At 47.2% G+C, this 23,402-nt stretch overlaps 1 protein-coding gene across 13 annotated transcripts in view; it reads right to left on the bottom strand.

Annotated features, from left to right (window-relative positions):
- DMD (dystrophin) overlaps window positions 1–23,402 on the bottom strand; it is a 3,940,859-nt gene that overhangs the window by 662,288 nt on the left and 3,255,169 nt on the right. The gene's annotated exons all lie outside the window — the stretch shown is intronic.

The raw sequence follows: 23,402 nt of genomic DNA, 5'->3' as shown, positions 1-23,402 counted from the left end.
TTCAACAGTTAGGGAAGAACCGACTGTTGAAAGACAACCATGCCCCAGCCCTGACTGACAGCCATCTGTAATACAGAGCCAACCGCGCTCCAGCCCTGACTGTCAGACATCCGTAATGCAAAGCCAACCGCGCTCCAGCCCTGACTGACAGCCATCCGTAATACAGAGCCAACCGCGCTCCAGCCCTGACTGACAGACATCTGTAATGCAAAGCCAACCGCGCTCCAGCCATGACTGACAGCCATCCGTAATGCAGAGCCAGTGTCAGTCAGGTCCGGGGGTGCGGTTACAGCTGTCACTCTGTATACTCAGAGCGATTGTTGGACTCCCACCGGTGCCTCCCTGTGACTGAAACTGGAACGCTGTCGGGGGGAATAAAGTTCATTTTCTCCCCTAAGTGATCGGCTACGTGGAAGCACTGGCAGGTTATTAAAGCTATTAATATACAGATTAACAACATATCTGCCGGTTAATAGTGTCTTTTCTGGTTACAGGTTCCCTTTAAAGGAGTATTCTGGTTGTAACAATTAACCATCGATAGTTTGGTAGGAGCCTGATTGATAGAACTTCCAATGTTCAGCAGAATGCAAGATCACAATGAGCAGGAGCTGAGTGGAGGAGAATAGTTTAATCATGGCACCTTCTGCTCAATTTTACATTTATAGCACTGGCAAAAATAGTGCTGTGTCTGGGATCTCTGCTCTAGTGATCAGTGGGGGTCCTGGGAGCTGGATCCCAATGAATCGAACAGTAATCACCTATCCAGTGGATAGGTGATCATTTGCAATAACCTGAATACTCCTTTAATGAATATGCTTTTATTTTAATGCTTATTCATTTGCTATTAGAGAAACTAGTGTTATTCGTATATAAGTTATAACAGATTTTATTTTCCTGCAGTGTTCTCCAACATAAATACTTTTCCCCTTTAATATACCCTTTCATCAAATAGTAATACACTGATTTATCACATTTCACTAAATTAAACTGCTCCTATATTAGAGTACGATGAACCGTTGTCTTGTAAATTGCAATCATCAGCAAAGCTTTTATCATTAATTCCTACTTCCTGCCATTCATACCCTACTAGGTGGTATTGGCATAGAAGGCACAATACAATGCTCATTATGAACTTACTATATTGTAAATGAATGTCAAATGATGCAGAAGTGAATTGCAATTAGAGCTTCCATTTAAGATGAAGCAATCAATAGTTGTTGTATGGTGTAGAATACACACAAATTGTAGAAAAGCAATAGCTTGTGACAAAATAATTACATTCACTGCTTGCTTTGTATGGAAAGCAAATACAATGAAGTCTTCTGTTTTTTTTTTTTTTTAACTTATCTTCAATATGTTTTTCTTACTTTTAAAGTTCATGCTCTGCAAATATCTACTTTTTTGTTATTACAGTTACAAATGTCAATTTCTTGTATAAAACCGCTTTCCCTTTAAAATTACTTTAGACAAAGGTATAGCAAGGTTTTCTTCTGAGCTTTCTGAATATTCAGCTACTAGAACATTCACCGCACCACTGAGTGTCTGCATGGAAAACATTGCAGCATGCACTATTCTCTTCCGTATTTCGAATGATACTTGAAGTCTACAGGTGTGAAAAAAAAAATGAATTCCAAACAGATCATCCAATTTTTCCTGCATACATTACCATTATTAACATAAAAAACGGTATTTGCTCATGTACATTTTAAACTACTGAGGTATAAGTATAGATGCCATAAGCATTTTACACAGATGTAAAAAATGGATACACGAATGACACAAGAATAGTACACAGATAGAATGAGGAAGACAATACATGTTTTCTGGATGAAAATCAGATGATTTTTCATATGCGTGTCTGAACTCAATCTTGAAAAAAAGCTGGCTATAACCTGGATGTGACAGAAAGATGAAGTTATCACCGACTGCCACCAGATCCTTGAGGAGTCAGTTAATCATAAACCATAGAGTGACTGTAAAATACCTGCAGCAAGATATGATGGTAGAAGGCTTGAAGGTTTCAAATTGGACAGTAAGGCACTGAAGGTCACAATGGCTGTACTCCAAGTCATACACATCTACTCATGAAAAAGTCCAAGAAAAGTCAGCTTCAATATGTTCAAAACCATAAAGACAAAAAACAGAAATTTGGGGACTTTGTACTGTGGAGCATTGAAAACAAAGGAACTTTTTGAGCCCATAGATCAGCAGTATGTATAGAGGATGAAGAATGAAGCATAAAGTGAAAAGAACACCCTATCTACAGAGAAGCATGGTGATGGCTCAGTAATGCTCTGAGGCAGCTTTAAAAACCTGCTGTATGTAGTAGGAAAGTTGGATTCAATCAAGTATCATGAAATTCTATGAGAAAATGTCATGCTTTCTGTGAAGAAGATGAAGATTGGGCATCATTGGACCTTCCAACAGGACAATGGTCTCAAGCATACCTCCAAGTCTACCAAGGCTTAGTTTCAAAATAAGTCCTGGGAGATTCTGGAGAGGGCATCACAGTTGTCTGACTTGAACTCTATAAAAAATCTTTGGTGGGATTTGAAGCATATGGTTGCAACATGCAAATCCAAGAATATTAGTGAATTGGAGGCCATTGTCCATGGGTAATGGGATAGGATTCCTGAGAATTTCTGCCAGAAGCCGGTGATGGATATACATCACTTTTGCAGCTGATCATAACAGCCAAAGGTGCTCTATTAAAGAGGACCCAATACCAAAGATTACCCTTGCCTTTTTTAATTTTAATATATTACTTAAAAATGTTTATGCTAAAGCGTCGCGGCCATTTCTCAACATATCTAGTGGTGCTATGTCACTCAACAGCACGGAAGTAATGAATCTGCTCTGAGCAGTGTGGTCTCGCTGCTCAGAGCATATACCATGTTTAGAGTTGTGGAATGAATCTGCGCTCTATTCTTGGGGACACACTGGTGCTTTTTTAGAAGACTTTTCCCTGCCTGTGTCCGGCTTCACCATCTTATCGTTGTCACATTGGTCTGTGCACTGATCGGAGTGAAAAGAGTTAACATGCACATATAATTATGTTTTTTTAATTTTTAACTAAACTACATTTTTAGTGCTAGGTCTTCTTTAAGTACTAAAGACACTTGTAATAAAGGGGTCAAATAATTCTGAGAATGCAGTAGTCATTAAAAAAATAATTTTTTGTGTTTGGAAAAACTACTTATTTTGTGAGTTTCGCTGACTATTTCGATTGTAATAAACCAATCAAACAAAAAACAAACAGCAGAAAGTTTATGAATATTGGTAATAAATCTAATTTACAACGGGGGATACCAGATTACCATTATATCTACATGTAAATAGTATTTATTGAAGATGTCATGTTCCTTTTAATCAGCAATGAATCCTTTATCTATTTGGGATTGCAAAATGTTCTGAATTCTAGGTGTAAATGATAGCCATATATGTGTCAGGGGAAACTATTATTTGCTCCTGGCTATAATTTATGCATAATAATTTCTATGTGATCTGCAATTTGCAAAGATGCTGGTTTTCAGTTTGCAGTTAAGACTTCTAGGATTGTTGATCACTTGAGCAGTGAAAAACAGCCGCGTTCACTTGCAGTCAGCATTCAGAACTATTTCCCTCCAGGCTACTTTCTGTGCTGCTAAGAAATGAACTATGAATGTCCATTGCTTTGCTGAGTGGCAGACACATTCAGTGCTTAGAGGAGAAGCATGTGTCTCTACAGAATAGAGGATTAGGTTCAATATGCTAGAAATGAACAAATAAAAGTATGACTGCCATGATGCTATATAAATGTTTAACTCTTATGCTTATTCATTTCCCCTCTGTAGCATATGGGGAGAGGATGCTAAGCGTAATAAAGCCACAGCATCTGAGTGTGAAAAGAAAATGTGTTCTTGATTTACCACTATATATAAGGATAGTAATCTATTAAAGCTCAGTCAGTAGTAATATTCTAAATGGGTGAACGCAGAAGACATATGCATTCACCACTGAGATGCTGTACTGTGTATTTAGAGAATAAAATCCCTCTGACATTTTACAACTATTACCTATGTAATGCAGTCTCATTATATTTTTACTTATCTTATGGATCTTTCTCAAGGATACATCAATTGCATATGCATGAATGGGGAATTTCTCCCTAAGGCTGTGTGCCCACGATGCGTTTTTCAAGCGTTTACGCTGCGGAATTTCTGCAGCGTAAACGCTTGGGAAACGCTTGGTAATCCTTCCCCCATGGTCTCCAATGCAATTCCGCACTTTCAATGCCAATGCTGCGGATTTTTCCGCAGCGTTTATGCTGCGCTCAAAAATCCGCAGCATGTCCATTAATTTTGCGGAAGCGCTGCGTTTTCGCCGCCATTGACTTGCATTAGAACGCGCCAATTCCACAAGACTGCATCTGTTCTTGCGTAATTGGCGAGTCCTAATGTGCGGATGGTACCCGGGTGTGGAGGAGAGTAGAGTCTCATCCACACCCAAGAATAAAATAAAAAATAAAGATTATATTCAACTTCCGACGGCCCCCGGACTCCTTCTCTTCGTTTGTCGACAGATCGCGCAGGACTGAAGGACCTGCGCTGACGTCACAGTCATGTGACGGCAGGTCTTTCAGTACAGCGTACCGCGATCTGCCGGCAACAGGCACAGGAGCGCAGCAAGTCTCGGGGGCCATCGGAAGGTAAGTAAAAGGTTTATTTTTTTATTTTTAACCATTCTCTCGGGTCACACTATATAAATCCATGCCGGTTGCATGGATTTATATAGTGTGACCTAGTTGTCACAAGCACTTTCCAAGTGATGCTAAAATTGCTTGGAAAGCGCTTGTCAACCCGCATGCGGAAATGCAAGTGAAGAACGCTTCACATCCGCTTGTCCCTGGCAGGAAAAACGCATGTACAATCCGCATGTACAATCCACATGCGTTTTTTTCTGCCAGGGAGATGCAGAAATGCTCAGGAAAAAATCCTGAGCATTTCTGCATCGTGGGTACATAGCCTAATAAAGGAACCTTCAGGAGGAATTCACCACTGAAACTAATGGTATGGCTGTATAGGTCGAAGGACAACAATAAAAATGATACCTCTTTTGTAGTAATACAATGTGTGAGTGCTGAGAAACCAAGCTTTGAATCCACATGCTAATTAGCCAGAAGCGCATTGGGGGCAAGTTGATTACTTGGAGTGCATTGACACACCCCCAAAGCACTTATGGGCTTGTTTGTACAATATATGGCTTTAAAGTTTTATTTCTTTGCACTCACAAATTGGAATACTTCACAATATTCCCACTTGTCTGTCTCTAAGCTCCTATCCCTCACTTCCTCCTTCGGCCTTGCTCAATGGTCTTCGGCAGCTACTCATAAAGATGGTCACACACTGGACCTCATCTTCACCCGCCTCTGTTCCCTATCTAACCTCTCTAACTCACCCCTCCCTCTCTCTGACCATAACCTCCTAACATTCTCTACCCTCTCCTCTCCAAGTGCACAATCCCCACTCCACAAGCTTACACACGCTCGCAGAAACCTGAAACACCTTGACCTTCACTCATTCTCTGAATCCCTCCTCCCTCTTAAAGACATAAATTCCTTACACAATGCAGATGTTGCTGCTGCTTCATATAACACCACAATAGCTGCAGCTCTCGACTCGATCGCCCCCCTCACACATACCAAATCTCGCACAATCAATAGGCAACCCTGGCACACAAAACTTACTAAAGAACTGCGACGGGCCTCCAGAGTTGCGGAGAGGAGATGGAAAAGGTCTCACTCCATTGAGCACTTCATCGCATTCAAACAATCCCTCACTATCTTCAAGTCCGCACTCACTACAGCAAAACAAACCTACTTCTCATCTCTCATATCCTCCCTGTCTCACAACCCTAAACAGCTATTTAACACTTTCAATTCTCTCCTTCGTCCCCCAGCACCTCCTCCCTCTTCTCTCATCTCAGCCGAAGACTTTGCCTCATTCTTCAAGCAGAAGATGGACACCATCAGACAAAGCCCCCACAAACCCTCCTCATACCTACTCAACCTTCCTCCTCCAAACCCCACTTCTCCAACATTACAGAAGGTCAAGTCTCCTCTTTACTCTCCAAATCACACCTCACCACCTGCGAACTTGACCCAATCCCATCCCACCTCATCCCTAACCTTACCACAGTCTTCATCCAAACCCTAACCCACCTCTTCAACCTGTCACTAAAAACCGGTGTCTTCCCCTCATGTTTCAAACATGCCACAATCATACCCATCCTCAAAAAGCCCTCCCTTGACCCATCCTCTCTGACTAGCTACCGCCCCATATCACTTCTCCCCTTTGCCTCAAAACTACTAGAACAGCATGTCCACCTTGAACAGTCCTCCCACCTCTCCTCCTGTTCCCTCTTCGACCGCCTGCAATCTGGCTTCCGACCATATCACTTGACTGAAACTGCCCTGACCAAAGTCACCAACGACCTACTAACTGCCAAATCCAAGCGACACTACTCCATCCTTCTCCTTCTGGACCTGTCATCTGCCTTCGACACAGTGGACCATTCCCTCTTACTACAGATTCTCTCATCTCTTGGCATCACAGACTTGGCCCTATCTTGGATCTCCTCATACTTAACAGACAGGACATTCAGCGTCTCTCACTCACGCACCACCTCCTCATCTCGCCCCCTATCTGTCGGTGTCCCCCAAGATTCAGTTCTAGGACCTCTGCTCTTCTCCATCTACACCTTTGGCCTGGGACAGCTCATAGAGTCTCACGGCTTTCAGTATCACCTCTATGCTGATGACACACAGATCTACCTCTCTGGACCCGATATCTCCTCCCTACTTACCAAAATCCCACAATGTCTGTCCGCCATCTCATCCTTCTTCTCTGCCAGATTTCTAAAACTCAACATGGATAAAACAGAGTTCATCATCTTTCCACCCTCTCATTCATATCCCCCATCTGACCTATCCATCAACGTCAATGGCTGTTCACTCTCCCCAGTCCCACAAGCTCGCTGCCTTGTGGTAACCCTGGACTCTGATCTCTCCTTCAAACCACATATCCAAGCCCTTTCCACTTCCTGCCAACTCCATCTCAAAAATATCTCCCGGATCCGTGCATTCCTCAGCAAAGACTCTGCAAAAACACTAGTGCATGCACTCATCATCTCCCGCCTCGACTACTGCAACCTCCTGTTCTGTGTCCTCCCTTCCAACACTCTTGCGCCCCTCCAATCTATCCTAAACTCTGCTGCTCGACTAATCCACCTGTCCCCCCGCTATTCCCCGGCCTCCCCCCTCTGTCAATCCCTTCACTGGCTCCCCATTGCCCAGAGAATCCAGTTCAAAACCCTAACCACGGCATACAAAGCCATCCACAACCAGTCTCCTCCATACATCTGTGACCTAGTCTCCCGGTACTTACCTGCACGCAACCTCCGATCCTCACAAGATCTCCTTCTCTACTCCCCTCTTATCTCCTCTTCCCACAATCGCATACAAGATTTCTCCCGTGCATCGCCCCTACTCTGGAACTCTGTACCCCAATACATCAGACTCTCGCCTACCATGGAAGCCTTCAAAAGAAACCTGAAGACCTACCTCTTCCGACAAGCCTACAACCTGCAGTAACCACCGCTCCACCACATTACTGCATGACATCCTCTACCCTCACCTACTGTATCCTCACCCATCCCTTGTAGACTGTAAGCCCTCGCGGGCAGGGTCCTCACTCCTCCTGTACCTGTCGCTGACTCGTTTTGCTAAGATTATGTAAATGTTTTAGCTATGTATATCCCTATCACATGTAAAGCGCCATGGAATAAATGGCGCTATAATAATAAATAATAATAATATGTATCATTCTTGTTGCTGTGATAGTCATACTACTAGTTTCAGTAGTTAAATCATCTGAATGGGTTCCCTTTAGAGCAGGGGTCTCAAACTCGGCTGGGAATATGGGCCGCACATGGAAAAAATTTGAATTTGGGTGGCCGCATTCTTTGTTCAATGTGACATTTTTAGTGATACCATTTTTTTTGTATACACCTTTTGAACATTTTTGCCGTGTTTATTTTTTTATGGCTTGGGTCGTTATGGATGTGGCGATAATAAACGTGCACTTTTTTGTGTTTACTTTAGTTTACATATAAAACAGCATTTTTAGGCCCAATATTTTTTCATGCTTTATTTTATTTTTTATTTTTTTTACAATTTTATTTCCCCCAATTGGCCACATACAGTAATATTATCTTACAATTAGCATCATATAGTAATAATGGAAAACATCTTGTAGTAATGTTCCCCATCCAAGTCCCCATCTTGTACTAATGTGCCCCATCCAGGTCCCCATCCTGTGGCTATGTGCCCCATCCAGGTCCCCATCCTGTGGCAACGTTCCCCATCCTGGCGCCCATCTTGTACTAATGTGCCTCATCCAGGTCCCCATCTTGGGGCTATGTGCCCCATCCAGGTCCCCATCCTGTGGCAATGTTCCCCATCCAGGTCCCCTTCTTGTGGCTCTGGTCCCCATCTTGTGGCTCTGTGCCCCATCTTGTGGCTCTGTGCCCCATCTTGTGGCTCTGTGCCCCATCCAGGTCCCCATCTTGTGGCTCTGTGCCCCATCCAGGTCCCCATCTTGTGACTATGTGCCCCATCCAGGTCCCCATCCTGTGGCAATGTTCCCCATCCAGGTCCCGATCCTGTGGCTATGTGCCCCATCCAGGTCCCCATCTTGTGGCTATGTGCCCCATCCAGGTCCCCATCTTGTGGCTATGTGACCCATCCAGGTCCCCATGTTGTGGCTCTGGTCCCCATCTTGTGGCTCTGTGACCCATCCAGGTCCCCATCTTGTGGCTATGTGCCCCATCCAGGTCCACATCTTGAGGCTCTGTGCCCCATCCAGGTCCACATCTTGAGGCTCTGTGCCCCATCCAGGTCCCCATCCTGTGGCTATGTGCCCCATCCAGGTCCCCATCCTGTGGCTATGTGCCCCATCCAGGTCTCCTCTTGTGGCTATGTGCCCCATCCAGGTCCCCTCTTGTGGCTCTGTGCCCCATCCCGGTCCCCATGTTGTGGCTCTGTGCCCCATCCAGGTCCCCATCCTGTGGCTATGTGCCCCATCCAGGTCCCCATCCTGTGGCTATGTGCCCCATCCAGGTCCCCTCTTGTGGCTATGTGCCCCATCCAGGTCCCCTCTTGTGGCTCTGTGCCCCATCCCGGTCCCCATGTTGTGGCTCTGTGCCCCCTGTGCTGTTCTTCACACACATAAAATAGAAAAAAAAAAGATGATTCTCACCTGTCCTCCGTTCCCTCGGCGGCCTTCCTGCAGATGTGGCCCACAGGCACCACAGAGTCCGACCCCTTGACGATCCCGACCTGGTCCAGGAGGAGCCGCCGACAGCAGCGCTGCATTGCCGCACAGAGACTGTCTCCCAGCACAGAATTTTCAATGTCAGCCGCCGGCCAATCAGAGGCCAGCAGCTGACATCTGCATATGGCAATGACGTCATACTCGCTGCGCCGACACGCAGATATCAGCTGCTGGCCTCTGATTGGCCAGCGGCTGGCATTGGAAATGCAGTGCTGGGAAACAGTCTCTGTGTGGCAATTCAGCGCTGCTGTCGGCGGCTCCTCCTGGACCAGGTCGGGATCATCAAGGGGTCTGTGCCTGCGGGCCGCATAAAGCAGCCTCAGGGGCCGCATGCGGCCCGCGGGCCGCGTGTTTGAGACCCCTGCTTTAGAGGGAACCTGTCAGGTCCTGTCTACTATGTAAACTGCCCCCATTGCATTGTTAGTGATGCAATGTGCATCACTAACACGCTTTTTTCATTTAAATTGGTGGTAATATAATGAGTATACAGCACTTTATGTACTTATATCCTACCTGCTCGTTCAGTCATAGGGATGTGATCCTCGCATTCAGTCAGGGATGGCGCCGCCTACACATTTGAATTCTGCTCCCCGCATGTAAGTATGGGATGGTTGCGCAGTATGACCTTGCCAGCCAACAAAGATTGCAGTGCTGGGAACTGCGCATGCCAGTTCCGGCCGCACACAGTGAAGTTGGGAACTACACAGCTTCAGTGCACACGCGCAGGGAGCCGCTTGTCACAGCGCATGCGCGGCTCCCAGCTTTGCTGGCTGGCCAGGTCATACTGCACAAGTGTCCCATACTTACGTGCAGGGAGCAAAATTCAAATGTGTAGGCGGCGCCAGCCCTGACTGAATGCGAGGATCACACCCCTATGACTGAACGAGCAGGTAGGATATAAGTACATAAAGTCCTGTATACTCATTATATTAGCATTTAAATGAAAAAAGCGTGTTAGTGATGCACATTGCATTACTAATAATGCAATGGGGGCAGTTTACATAGTAGACAGGACATGACAGGTTCCCTTTAAGCCTATCTGTATCTAGCCCAGTTGCATGAACAATACATAAGTAAAAGTGAAAAATGAAAGTTTTCAGTTTAAAATGTCCTGCTGTGGGGCACTACAGTACAGTGCTAGACTTCTTGGGACAGGGATATGTGTATTCCTGTATACCAGACTGTTGGGTACTGTCCAATCACTCAGTTTACCCCAGACCACATTGTTAAAAGTGCATAAGACTTTGTTAGAAAATGTACCTCTTATGGACTAGTACCCATGTGTGATTGTTAAAGGTTATATTCTTTTTTCAATCTGTTAAGATCCAAAATCCTATGCTGATTAATTTTACAATGCATCTTCACAATTACCTGACCTCCATTATGCATACAAAATGTTGAAATCCTCTTTTTCCCTTCCTACAGTTATGCATTTAAAGGGAATCTGTCACCAGGTTTTTGCTACCTCAGCTGAGAGCAGCATGATGTAGGAAAAGAGACCTTGATTCCAGAGATGTATCACTTAGTTTACTGGGTGCAGCAGTTGTAACATAATCAGAGTTTTTAGATGTATCATAGCAGAGCTCAGAAAGATAGCCACATCCACACCAAAGCTTTCTGTGTACATTGTCCATTGAAAGTAAGCTGTTTATCAGAGGAGGGGGTGTGGTCAAAGCAGGGCTCATGTGAGCTGTAGTCCAGGCAGTGAAAATCTCCTGGTGATAAAACCTTCTTTGTATTGATTAACATCACACAGCCAAATAAGTAACACATGCCTGAAAACTGTGTCTTAGCCCCTATCTCCTGCTGTCCTCAGATTACATAGCAAAAACCTGCTGACAGATTCCATTTAAGACTCCTGTGTATCTGACTGAATCTTAAAACATATACATTTATACTATTAGGTGAATGGGAACTTAATAATTTTGATATTTTGATATATATCCATAGGAGCAGGGCCAGACACAGAAAGAAGAGGGTCACTGTTCAACAACATTTGTAACCGAATAATGTGACTGTGACAGAAGCTGTTTACTGCTTTGGAGGTGGAAATAAGCTCTCTTACCATTTGAGCCCCTGTTGCACCAATGGTATGTCTGCCCCTGAATATCAGCTTTCCTAGTGCATATGGAAAATCTAAACTGCTAACAATGCACCATGAGGAAAAAGCCTAAATCATAATATTATGGCTGCTTGGAGTCACCACTAGGGGTAGACATATGTATACAAATTTCTTTTAGATTCCCCAGTGGTTTATTATTTATCTATATGACTCTAGTAGGGGAAACAGTGAATTTTAACTGTTTCTGAAATCAAAACTCTGACCAATATAAAATCTTTCCTTGAGAATGTGTGTAATACTCATATTCCTATAGTCTGCATTTATGATATAATTTTCTTGTGTACAGTATCGATATCAGTTAAGAAATATATTCCTACAAATTGCATAAATGAGAGAGTTAGGCTGTGTTGCATTGTGGCAATGCATTTAGTGCTGGTTACTGGGGCTGAATTTCACCTTGCTACCTATTGCTCAGCTCAACACAGATAGATCTGTGGCCCCATGTTCCACATGACGTTGCCTCTGTAAGTTTCAATATTGCTTACATATGACTGTACTCTGTATCTCTGTGTGTTTTTTTACAGCCATTTGCGGCTCTAAAAAGTTACAGACAAGTGGCACAAACATTTTTGACCATGCAACTTGACTTCAGCCTAAATGTTATAAAAGCCTTGTCGAATTTTGCAGCAGGACGTATCAGAAAACTGTAAAAATGGACAAACAAAAGAAACATCTTTGCATCTTCTCAGTGCATGTGGTCCATATTCTAAAACAATGTGCTGTTATATGTATTATTAAATCACATACTGGAGTGCAAGCAGGCAGCGAGACGTATTATAGCCATGCTATTGTAAGTAAACAGCCTTTCTTTGAAATTGGCTGCTTGCTACCTAATAAAACACTATTATACTTGAAACAAATAACCTTAATAATTTCCCTACAAGATACCAGACAAAATATTTCACCGAGCAAAGAGATTATAAAACAATTACTGCTGCAGAGCCAAGATTAACATTTAATAAATCAATATATTCCTTTTCTGCCAAACTGTGTAAGTAGCCTGATTTGCCAAGCATGATCTTAATTCAGTGTCATTGGTGCACCCTGTAACTACGATGTACGCCGCCAAATAAATTGTACATAAGCTGCAGCTCATGGAGTGATGCTCAACTGGCCTGTAAATTATAGTATCAAAAGCTCTTAGACTATTTTTAAAATATAGATAATAATGATAAGAGTTTGTGAAATGAATCCTTTGGGATAAGACTTGCAATGGGACACAGCTTACTACATGTATTAAACAATTATTCCCATTTTCATTGATGGGCATAATTGAATTAAAATTAATCGCCGCTCCACCCCTGTTTTTTTGTTTACTGTTCGTGCCTAGGTTATTAGCCACGGCTGTGATATAGCAGAGATATCCGAACATGCACAGTGCTTACAAGATCTTTGTAATAAAGCTTGTAAGCGCTACTCTGAACTGGCAGGGATTACTAAAGCATGCTGCTAGCTGCTGATCCCGGCCAGCTCTGATGTCATTACGCTCAACTGTTGCAGAGGCAAAGCTGCGTCATGCTACAACATCTGAGAGTGCATAGCTTGAACCTGTAGTACAAAGATGATACTGATCCAAACTGTTAAGTGGTGCAGTCCTGCCAAAGATAATGAGACAACCACTTTAGATGGGTTTTATGAGAACGCAAAAAATATCCTTTTTTAAGAAGTGCTATCAACAGCTGAAGATACTGTAAGGTGGAATTGCTTTCTCGATAAACACTGAAGAAGCAGTGGTGCTCCTCAACACCCCTAATTCTTAGATGAACCATCAAGATTTTTATTATTATTATTTTTTATACTTATTTATAATAGCACCATCATATTACACAGGGCTTTACAGGCATCATCATCGCTGTCCTAATTGGGTCTCTCAATCTAAATTCCTTAACAATATGTCTTTGGATTTTGGAAGGAATCCCAAGCAAAAATGCAAAGAAGAACAAACTCCTTGCAGATTTTGTCATTGGTAGGATTTGAACCCAGGACCCCAGGGATACAGTGCTAACTACTGAGCCACCATGCTGCCTTGACTCTTAGGCCATGTGCACACATTCAGTATTTGGTCCGATTTTTACCTAAGTATTTGTAAGCCAAAACCAGGAGTGGTTGATAAATACAGAAGTGGTGACTTGTTTCTATTATACTTTTCCTATGATTGTTCCTCACCTGGTTTTGGCTTACAAATACTGAGGAAAATACTGATCAAATATTGAACCTGTGGTTAACTACTTGGAAAACTTCTTGTCATACCCCTTTCTTCGCTCCGATAAAATAATGAAGCTTATACTCGCCTCCCGTGCTAGCGCCCTTCCTGCGGTGTCAGTGTGACACCCCAGGGGTCTGGTTGCCACAGTGATAGAGATATTACGTCTGAGAGCAGGTGGGAGGTCCTTTGGTCAGGGATCCTGTGCATGCCACACCTCCTGCCCAGTCTTGGGAGGGGAAGGACTTCCCCTATATAAACCCGGGGCTGAGGCAGGGTGAGTGAGAAAGAAGACAGAACAAGAGTAGAGAAGAGAAGCAGCATAGCAAGAAACATCAGGAGCTCTGTGGGGAGCAGTGTTACAACGAGTCAGGGGCTGGCAGCTGCAGAGCTCGCCCTGACTGAGAAGATTTCTAACCGGACCCGGAGTCCGAGGCTGTGGGGACTAACTCCTACCCAGCAGCAGAAACCGTCCGGCAGAGGATTTCAGGTCCTCTGGCCCAGAAGCCCGAAGGCACGGTCACACGCGTGGGACCAGCACCGCCATCGTGGAGCGGAAGCCATTAGAAGGCCCCGAGTCACCGGCCATACGGGTGAGCACCACACGGTACACTCAGGGACGTGGGCTACTTATTCCCGCCTCTAGCAAGGTAGCCAGAAGAGTACAGTTAGTTGGGAAGGCCTACAACTCCGCCTGGCCAGGGGAAATCCCATCTGCTCAAGGACTGACCAGGCCCCTATCACTAGCAAGTACTCCGGGAGGGTCTTTCTTTGTCACCAGTAAAGACCCTGAACTACACCGCACCGTCTCTGAGTGGTTCCTGCTACCCCCATCATCCACGTCGGCTGCCCTGAGGCCATACCCCTCCCGTTGGGGGTTATACCATCCACGCTGCACCATCCTTCCACTGGCCTCAGCGGTCTGCCCTGCAGCGGCAGCTCCATAGCTGCATTCAACGGGTGGCGTAGTCACCAACCATCTACTGCTAGTACATCGCCGCTCAGTTTGACTCCCTGGGCACGGACCGGGTCGCCGCCACGAGACTACAACCCTCAAGAGATCCGGCTCCGGGTAAGCTCCCGCGTGCGCATCGCAGCGCGACACAGGCCCAGGGGCGCGTCAAATTTTGGCGTAGTCGGCAGGATTTCGTGCCCGCAACCACCGGGTACTGCGTGCCTGAAAAGCAAAGACTGTTCAAACTTACCAGTGGTGAAGATTCCCGCTATCCGTGGAGGTTTCCCGCCATCGGGCGCCATCTTCTACCTTCTTCCCGCCATCCGCGAAGTTTTCCCGCCATCCGGCGCCATCTTCGACCTTCTTCCCGCCATCCGTGGAGTTTTCCCGCCATTGGACGCCATCTTGAGGACGCCGCGCGGGAAGAAGAGGGGCGTGGACTCCGAAAGCGCGCGAGAACTGAAGCCCCGCCTCACGTCCGGACGTTGCGTAAGGTCCTGGAAGGAGCCCAGCAGACGCCGACGTCACCGGAGCGCGACGGAAGGTCCTCAACCCTGACGATCCACTGCGGAGCCGCGGCCTACGGAACAGGATCATCGCAAGGTAGGCCACGGTCCACTAGGGGGGAGGAAGATGTCGGATACGGAGGAGAGCTTCACTGCCTCAACCCCCGCCAGCGCCACCGCTGCTGCAGTTATGCCCTTCACCATGCCCTATATCCCGGGAGCAGCTTGGCTACCCCAGTACTCAGGGGAGTCACATACCCTGCATGACTTTAGAGAAAAGCTGGATAGCCTCTTCCAGGTGTACCCCCTCACAGAAGAGCAAAAAGTGAGCATCCTGGTGGCCCAACTAACTGGGGCAGCCAAAAGGGAAGTAAAATCCTGGCCACCTGGGAGGAAGACTGTCGCAGGGATACTAACCCGGCTGAAGGACACCTTTGATACCCGCACCTCAGCCGAGATTAAGCTTAGATTCTACGGGTGCAAGCAGCGAGCGCATGAGAGTATAAGGGACTATGCACTAAACCTACAAGAGGCCCTGAGGGCCATAAAGCAGACCGACCCTGATGGGGTGGGAAACGAGGACAGGCTGTTGACTGAACAATTTATAGAGGGTTTATATTGCAATGCCCACCGAACCCAGTTGCGGGCAATGGCCTTACAGGATCCCCATCTAGACTTTGCACAGTTCAAGGACAGAGCCATCCGGGTGCTCCGAGAACCGGCACCGGGTGGCGTTGTGACCCACAGGCGCCCAGCTATCACTTACCACCAGGAGGCGGCGCCCTTGTCGGCAGGGCCTGTGGGAGCTGATGCGCAGGCTTTGGACAATGACCCGGCTCCAGACCTACGCCATCAGGTCCAAGAGCTAGCTAAGAGCGTTGCTGCGCTAACCCGAACTGTGCAGTCTTTACAGGTTTCCACCCCAGGGCAGATCCAGCTGGCATCCGGACCGGAGGACATCCCGTGGCGTCGACCAAGGAGGACCCCACCGGCCAGAGGAAGACCCAGTGACCGATACAGCGAGGACGGACGACCCATCTGCCGCCGCTGCAATCAACCCGGACATATGGAAAGGTACTGTTCTTTAAACGGGCACAACCTGGGGTAGAGGGCCAACCCCCAGGAAAAAGATCACCAGGCCCATCGAACTGGCGTGACAGATATGTGGGAGGACGTCCAGTCTTGCCTGTGGTACTGGATGGCATTCCCATGAGTGCCCTACTGGACACCGGGTCACAGGTCACCACCATCCCGTACGTGCTCTTTAAGCAGTACTGGAATGACTCGGATATTACCCGCTACCCTGACGACGACTTGAGTATCATCGCCAGCAATGGCCAGCCCGTGCCACAGATCGGATTTAAAGAGGTGACCATCAAAATCGGTAGAGTCGAACTGGCAGCACAGGGACTGATCATTGTAGACATTGACAAACATGAGAGCCACCCAAAAATAACTCTAGGAACTAATGTAATTGAAAATTGTCTTGCAGAGGTGATTTTCCTTCTACAGCAGGTTGCCAAGAACGCCAGCTCCGGCGAGCAGCGAGTGCTCCAGAAAGAGATCCGGGCACTGATGCGACGGCAACAGGTGGAACTCTCCGGCGGTGAGATTGGTAGCGTAAGAATGTGTGACCCTTTCCCTATTGCCATGCCCCCAAAAAGTGAAATGATGATTTGGTGCCGGGCAGCTATTGGTCTGAGAGGTAGAGATTACCAGGCAATGGTAGAACCAGTTTACTCAGACAGTAGGCCCACCATTTTGACAGCACGGGGGGTGGTCAATGTACGCCATGGGAGGGTGCCCGTTCGCATAATCAATATCGGGGAGAGGGAAGTGTACCTGCCCCGGTATGCCACGCTAGCAAAATTATATACCATCAACCAAAACTCTATACAGTCTGTGGAACCCTTGCCTCCATCTCACCCGGAGGAAGGTAATGGCTCTAAGAAAGTAATGGAGGATTGGTGTCAGCAACTACACTTGGGAACTGACTCCACTCCCTCTCACCAGAAACAGGGAGTCTACCGGGTGGTTCAAGAGTATGAGAGAGTGTTTAGTAAACACCCGTTAGACTTCGGGCGAGTCAAGGGGGTAGAACACCGCATCCCCACGGGAGATCATCCTCCCATAAAAGAGAAGTATCGACCCGTACCCCCTGCACATTACCAACACGCCAAGGGGATGCTTAGAGACATGAAGGAGGCTGGGGTAATCCGGGATAGCTGTAGCCCCTGGGCAGCTCCACTAGTCTTAGTCCGAAAGAAAGACAACACCATGAGGATGTGTGTAGATTACCGGAAAATCAATCGTATCACACACAAGGATGCGTACCCCTTACCAAGGATAGAGGAGTCATTGGCTGCTTTAAGATCTGCTAACTTCTTCTCTACCTTGGATCTCACTAGCGGGTACTGGCAGGTTCCTGTAGCAGAGGCGGACCGGGAGAAGACCGCATTCACCACCCCGATGGGACTTAGCGAGTTCACCTGCATGCCGTTCGGACTCTGCAACGCACCGGGAACCTTCCAACGACTAATGGAGTGTTGTCTGGGCCACAGAAACTTCGAGACGGTCCTGTTGTACCTGGACGATGTCATCGTATACTCCAAAACTTATGAGGACCACCTGAAACACCTGGCGGAGGTGTTCGAAGCTCTGGCGAGTTACGGCCTAAAGGTGAAACCCTCCAAGTGTCACCTCCTGAAACCAAAGGTGCAGTACCTGGGACACGTGGTGAGCGCTGACGGAGTGGCTCCCGACCCCGATAAGATCACCGCAATTAAGGGATGGCCAAGCCCCTCCAGCGTAAAAGAAGTGCGGCAGTTCCTCGGGTTGGTAGGCTACTACCGAAGGTTTATTCCCGGTTTCACCAAAAAGGCAGCGCCTATGCAGGACCTCCTGATAGGCCAGTCCCGGAAGGCCAAGAACCAGAAGCCGCCCTTCAAATGGGAAGAGCTAGAAGAAGAGTCCTTCCGCCAGCTGAAGATGGCCATCACGGGGGATGAAATCTTGGCGTACCCGGATTATAGCCAGCCCTTCATCCTCTACACCGACGCCAGTAACATCGGGCTAGGAGCCGTACTGTCCCAGATCCAGCAGGGGAAAGAACGAGTAATCGCCTACGCCAGCCGAAAACTGCGACCCACCGAAAGGAACCCCGAGAATTATAGCTCATTTAAGCTAGAGTTCCTGGCCGTGGTATGGGCAGTCACTGAGCGCTTTAAGCATTACCTTGCTTCTTCCCGGTTCACCGTGTACACGGATAACAACCCGTTGACACACCTGGACACGGCAAGACTCGGTGCCCTGGAGCAGAGGTGGATGGCCCGTCTGTCCAACTACGAGTTCATAATCAAATACCGGGCAGGGCGCTCCAATACTAACGCGGACGCCCTGTCCAGGATGCCCAACCTGCCGGACGAAGGAGAAGATCCGGAGGGACTGGAGGAAATTGAACTCCCTGCGTTCCACCGTCATGGGACTATCCAGTATTCCCACCGGGTAAGGAGTAAGCAGGCTGCTACGTTGAACCCCTTACCTCACTACAACTGGGCGGAAACGCAAGACAGCGACCCTGCCGTCCGACTGGTGAAGGAGATGCTGACTCGGCCGGAGGCTCGCCTTGAACCAGACGCTCCGGAGGAAGCCAAACAACTATGGGCAGAGAAGAGTCGACTGTTCCTTTACAAAGGGAAGTTGTGCCGCAGAATGGTTAACTCCCGGACGCATGAATTACTCTGGCAAGTAGTGGTGCCACGAAGAGACGCAGCCATGGTGATGGAGGCATACCACGACGGAGCTGGACACTTCGGGTGGAAGAAGCTGGAGTTCCTGCTGCGCGAGCGATTCCACTGGGTAGGCATGAGGGGAACCATTGAGAAGTGGTGCAGAGACTGTGGCCCGTGCAACCTGAGAAGGAAGGACCGCGCCAGCCAGAAGACTCCCCTGCAGTCCATCGTCACCCGGCAACCGTTGGAACTGGTAGCCTTGGATCATGTAAAACTGACCCCAAGCAGAAGTGGCTACGTCTACGCGTTAACCATCGTGGATCATTACTCCCGGTTTCTGGTTGTCGTCCCCGTTAAGGACTTAACGGCTCAAACAGCAGCTAGAGCCTTCCAGCAGCACTTTTGCCGTCCACACGGGTACCCGGACCAAGTGCTGACGGACCAGGGACCTGCCTTTGAAGCGGAGGTCTTCCAGGAATTCTGCAATCTGTATGGCTGCCGGAAGATAAGGACGACACCCTACCATCCGCAGACTAATGGACTTTGTGAAAAAATGAACCAGGTGGTGATGGATCTTCTAAAAACGTTGCCCCTGGAAGAACGCAGTCTGTGGCCTGAAAAGTTGCCCGATCTGGTGGACCTATACAACCACATCCCGGTAGGTTCCACCAACTGTACCCCGGCTTACCTAATGAGGGCAAGACCTGGTAAGTTACCTGTTGACCTGGAAATGGGAGTCCTGACACCCGAGGACACTTCACCAGAAACAGACTGGGACACAGAGAGGCAGCAGCAGTACCGGAGAGTACAGGAGAGCGTGGAGCGAAGTCTCTGTCAGGCTAGGGAAAGACAAGAGAAAACTTACAACCAGTATGCTCCCGCTGTTCCCCTGGTACCCGGAGAGCAGGTCTTGAAGAGGAAGAGACGGCTCCACAAGTTGGACGACCAGTGGGAGAAGGACCCGTACACCGTACTGCCCTCAAGCCACGAAAACCCGAAGGTCTGTACCATCAGTAAAGACGGAGGGGAAACCACAGCCATTGTATCCCGGGTCACCTGAAGAAGTGTCCCGAACAACTGAGGAACCCTGAAGAGGAACAAGAAGACCATCGACCCGTAGAGGAAAGGGAAGATATGGTTAGTACCGTGCTCGGGGACTTCCCTTGGTCTTGGACTCAAGTCAATGGTGCAGTTGTGGTACCCGTACTCACCTTTCTCCAACCATCATCCCAAGAACCTACGGAGCAACCGGTAGAGCTGGAAGAACAGCCGGTCCAGGAGGCCGAAGACTCTACACAAGCAGACCCGGAAAATCAACCCTCTGCTTATAGTGAGCCTGCCATACCCCTAGTGAGCCAGAGGGCCCATAGACAGCTGCCCAGTTTACCCTTGACAGCTCCTACACCCTGTAGTTCAGGGCCAGACAGTCAGCTCCGTAGGTCCACTAGGGCCACTAGAGGCCAGCTACCCGCACGTTGGAGGATCTAAATGTTTAAGCTATCTTATATGTTTACTTGTTTATAGTTGCTTGTGTGTAATTTTGTGTTTCTAGTTCTTTTTAGGAGTCCTTGGTGGATTTACCGGGAATCCTTGTACATAGTTGGAGCGTAACCCAGGATGGACTAAAGACTGTTAAGGACTCGGGGCAGGACAGGCCCCTACCTGGTTACGTCTCCCTGTTTTGGTGAAATGGACACCTTGCTTTTCAAAACTGCACCCGGTTGCGGACACGCCATAACCATCTTATGTGTTTTTCTTATTGTATTGTTATTGTTATACCTTGTTATGTTTTTCAAAAAAAAAAAAAAAAAAAAAATGTTTAGTCCCGGAGTACTAAATTTCACTAGGGGGGAATGTGACACCCCAGGGGTCTGGTTGCCACAGTGATAGAGATATTACGTCTGAGAGCAGGTGGGAGGTCCTTTGGTCAGGGATCCTGTGCATGCCACACCTCCTGCCCAGTCTTGGGAGGGGAAGGACTTCCCCTATATAAACCCGGGGCTGAGGCAGGGTGAGTGAGAAAGAAGACAGAACAAGAGTAGAGAAGAGAAGCAGCATAGCAAGAAACATCAGGAGCTCTGTGGGGAGCAGTGTTACAACGAGTCAGGGGCTGGCAGCTGCAGAGCTCGCCCTGACTGAGAAGATTTCTAACCGGACCCGGAGTCCGAGGCTGTGGGGACTAACTCCTACCCAGCAGCAGAAACCGTCCGGCAGAGGATTTCAGGTCCTCTGGCCCAGAAGCCCGAAGGCACGGTCACACGCGTGGGACCAGCACCGCCATCGTGGAGCGGAAGCCATTAGAAGGCCCCGAGTCACCGGCCATACGGGTGAGCACCACACGGTACACTCAGGGACGTGGGCTACTTATTCCCGCCTCTAGCAAGGTAGCCAGAAGAGTACAGTTAGTTGGGAAGGCCTACAACTCCGCCTGGCCAGGGGAAATCCCATCTGCTCAAGGACTGACCAGGCCCCTATCACTAGCAAGTACTCCGGGAGGGTCTTTCTTTGTCACCAGTAAAGACCCTGAACTACACCGCACCGTCTCTGAGTGGTTCCTGCTACCCCCATCATCCACGTCGGCTGCCCTGAGGCCATACCCCTCCCGTTGGGGGTTATACCATCCACGCTGCACCATCCTTCCACCGGCCTCAGCGGTCTGCCCTGCAGCGGCAGCTCCATAGCTGCATTCAACGGGTGGCGTAGTCACCAACCATCTACTGCTAGTACATCGCCGCTCAGTTTGACTCCCTGGGCACGGACCGGGTCGCCGCCACGAGACTACAACCCTCAAGAGATCCGGCTCCGGGTAAGCTCCCGCGTGCGCATCGCAGCGCGACACAGGCCCAGGGGCGCGTCATCAGCACTCACTCTCCCCGGGCTCCCATGCGGTTGTTGTGACACGCCATGCCAGCGCCCAATCAGCGTTGGCGTCACTGTCTCCACTTCTTATCGAATTGAGCATGAAGATGAAGTCCGAGATGAGCCGCAGCCCTGACTTCCTCTCCATGTTCGATTTGTCCGAAGGCGGAGACATTGATGCCAGCACTGATTGGGCGCCGGGAACATGTGTCACAACCACCGCATGGGAGCCCCAGGAGAGCAAGTGCCGACACCGTGGGAATGGGGCTGGCACAGGAGGTGAGTATAAGCTTTATTATTTTATGGTGGCCAAACATTTTGATCAAGAAGGGGTTGACCTAGTAGTGGACAGCCCCTTTAGTGAAAATACTTAAAAGCAAACTATTAATATATTTTCCCTGAAAACGTCTTTAGTGCATGTTCACATAGGATGGATATGCTGCATATTTTCCCAGATTTTGTGGGTGGAAAGTCCACAGTCTATTATAGTATCATCAAAATTGCTGAGATTTTAGCAGCTCTCATCCACACACTGCATAATAAACTCTAAGTGGATTCTGCAGGGAAGTTGACTTGTGTTGCACATTTCAAATCCGCACAATGTCAATTTTTGCCCTGTATGTTCACCGCAGATCTCATCCTTTACAATGCGTAGGGTTAAATTCATAGCAAATCTACAGATTTATCCCAAATTGTGTTATGATTAATATTGCTTCTTGTGGAAATGCTCAAACATTTTGGTTCCAAAATGAGAATAAACAAGAAATTAACGGACTAGATTCTATGAGGAGTATATTATTGTACAACTTCATGAACAAATGGAAAAAGGTGAATGTAAAGTCTATAACAGCCTTATTATCGCCGCGTTTGTAGAAAATACCAGGATAATTCTGTCTCCTTCACACTCTTATTGAGTGCTAAAGCAGTTTGCTCATCGTGTTGGTGTTGTAATGGTGTACCTGTTAAATCCATTCCCAACAGCATAGCTGAAGGGGACAGCATAGGATCAGCTAGATTTTGTAAAGCTTGAGGCAACTGAACTAGTAAAGGTGAAAGGCTAAAGTAAAAAGGCTTAGAATTGGTTTTGACTGTATGAGTTTCTCTGGATAAAGTTGCTAAAATTGTATCCCTCATAGCTATGCACCTTGCCTAAAACTAAACCTAAATTTAGTTATATAGTAAATGATGGTTAGTTCTGTTTCAACTATTCAATCAAAGAGTTAAAATTGCACCTAGCAAGGTACATGCTGAGCCTACTCCAATGTATTTACAACCCTATCTCTTCAGGACCAGTACCATCTAGAGTTATTATATAATTTTACATATGGTCACTTCCAATGTAGTATGTGTAATAGTCAATGGCAGACCATCTAGGCTCAGCAATGTGTACGGCTTGCTGCATCAGTCTATGACTACAGCTACACTATGCCTTTCTATGTAACGAGGCATCATTCATTTATGAAAATCTCAAATCAACAAAAAAGGTCCCAAAATATTACAACCACCAGGTCCAAGGGTCACCCTAAAAATTAAATGCATATCAACAAATATCTCAATCCCAGAATTACTGGTTAGATATATAGAGTGAACACCATATTTAATGATAAAATATAGTACTTTATTGAATGAATAGTTAAAAACATTTCATAATAAAA

The sequence above is a fragment of the Phyllobates terribilis genome, unplaced genomic scaffold (genome assembly GCF_046119375.1).
Source record: "Phyllobates terribilis strain yellow unplaced genomic scaffold, ASM4611937v1 Scaffold_2__4_contigs__length_985480577, whole genome shotgun sequence".
Lineage (NCBI taxonomy): Eukaryota > Metazoa > Chordata > Amphibia > Anura > Dendrobatidae > Phyllobates > Phyllobates terribilis.
This window is presented reverse-complemented; position numbering and strand designations above follow the sequence as displayed.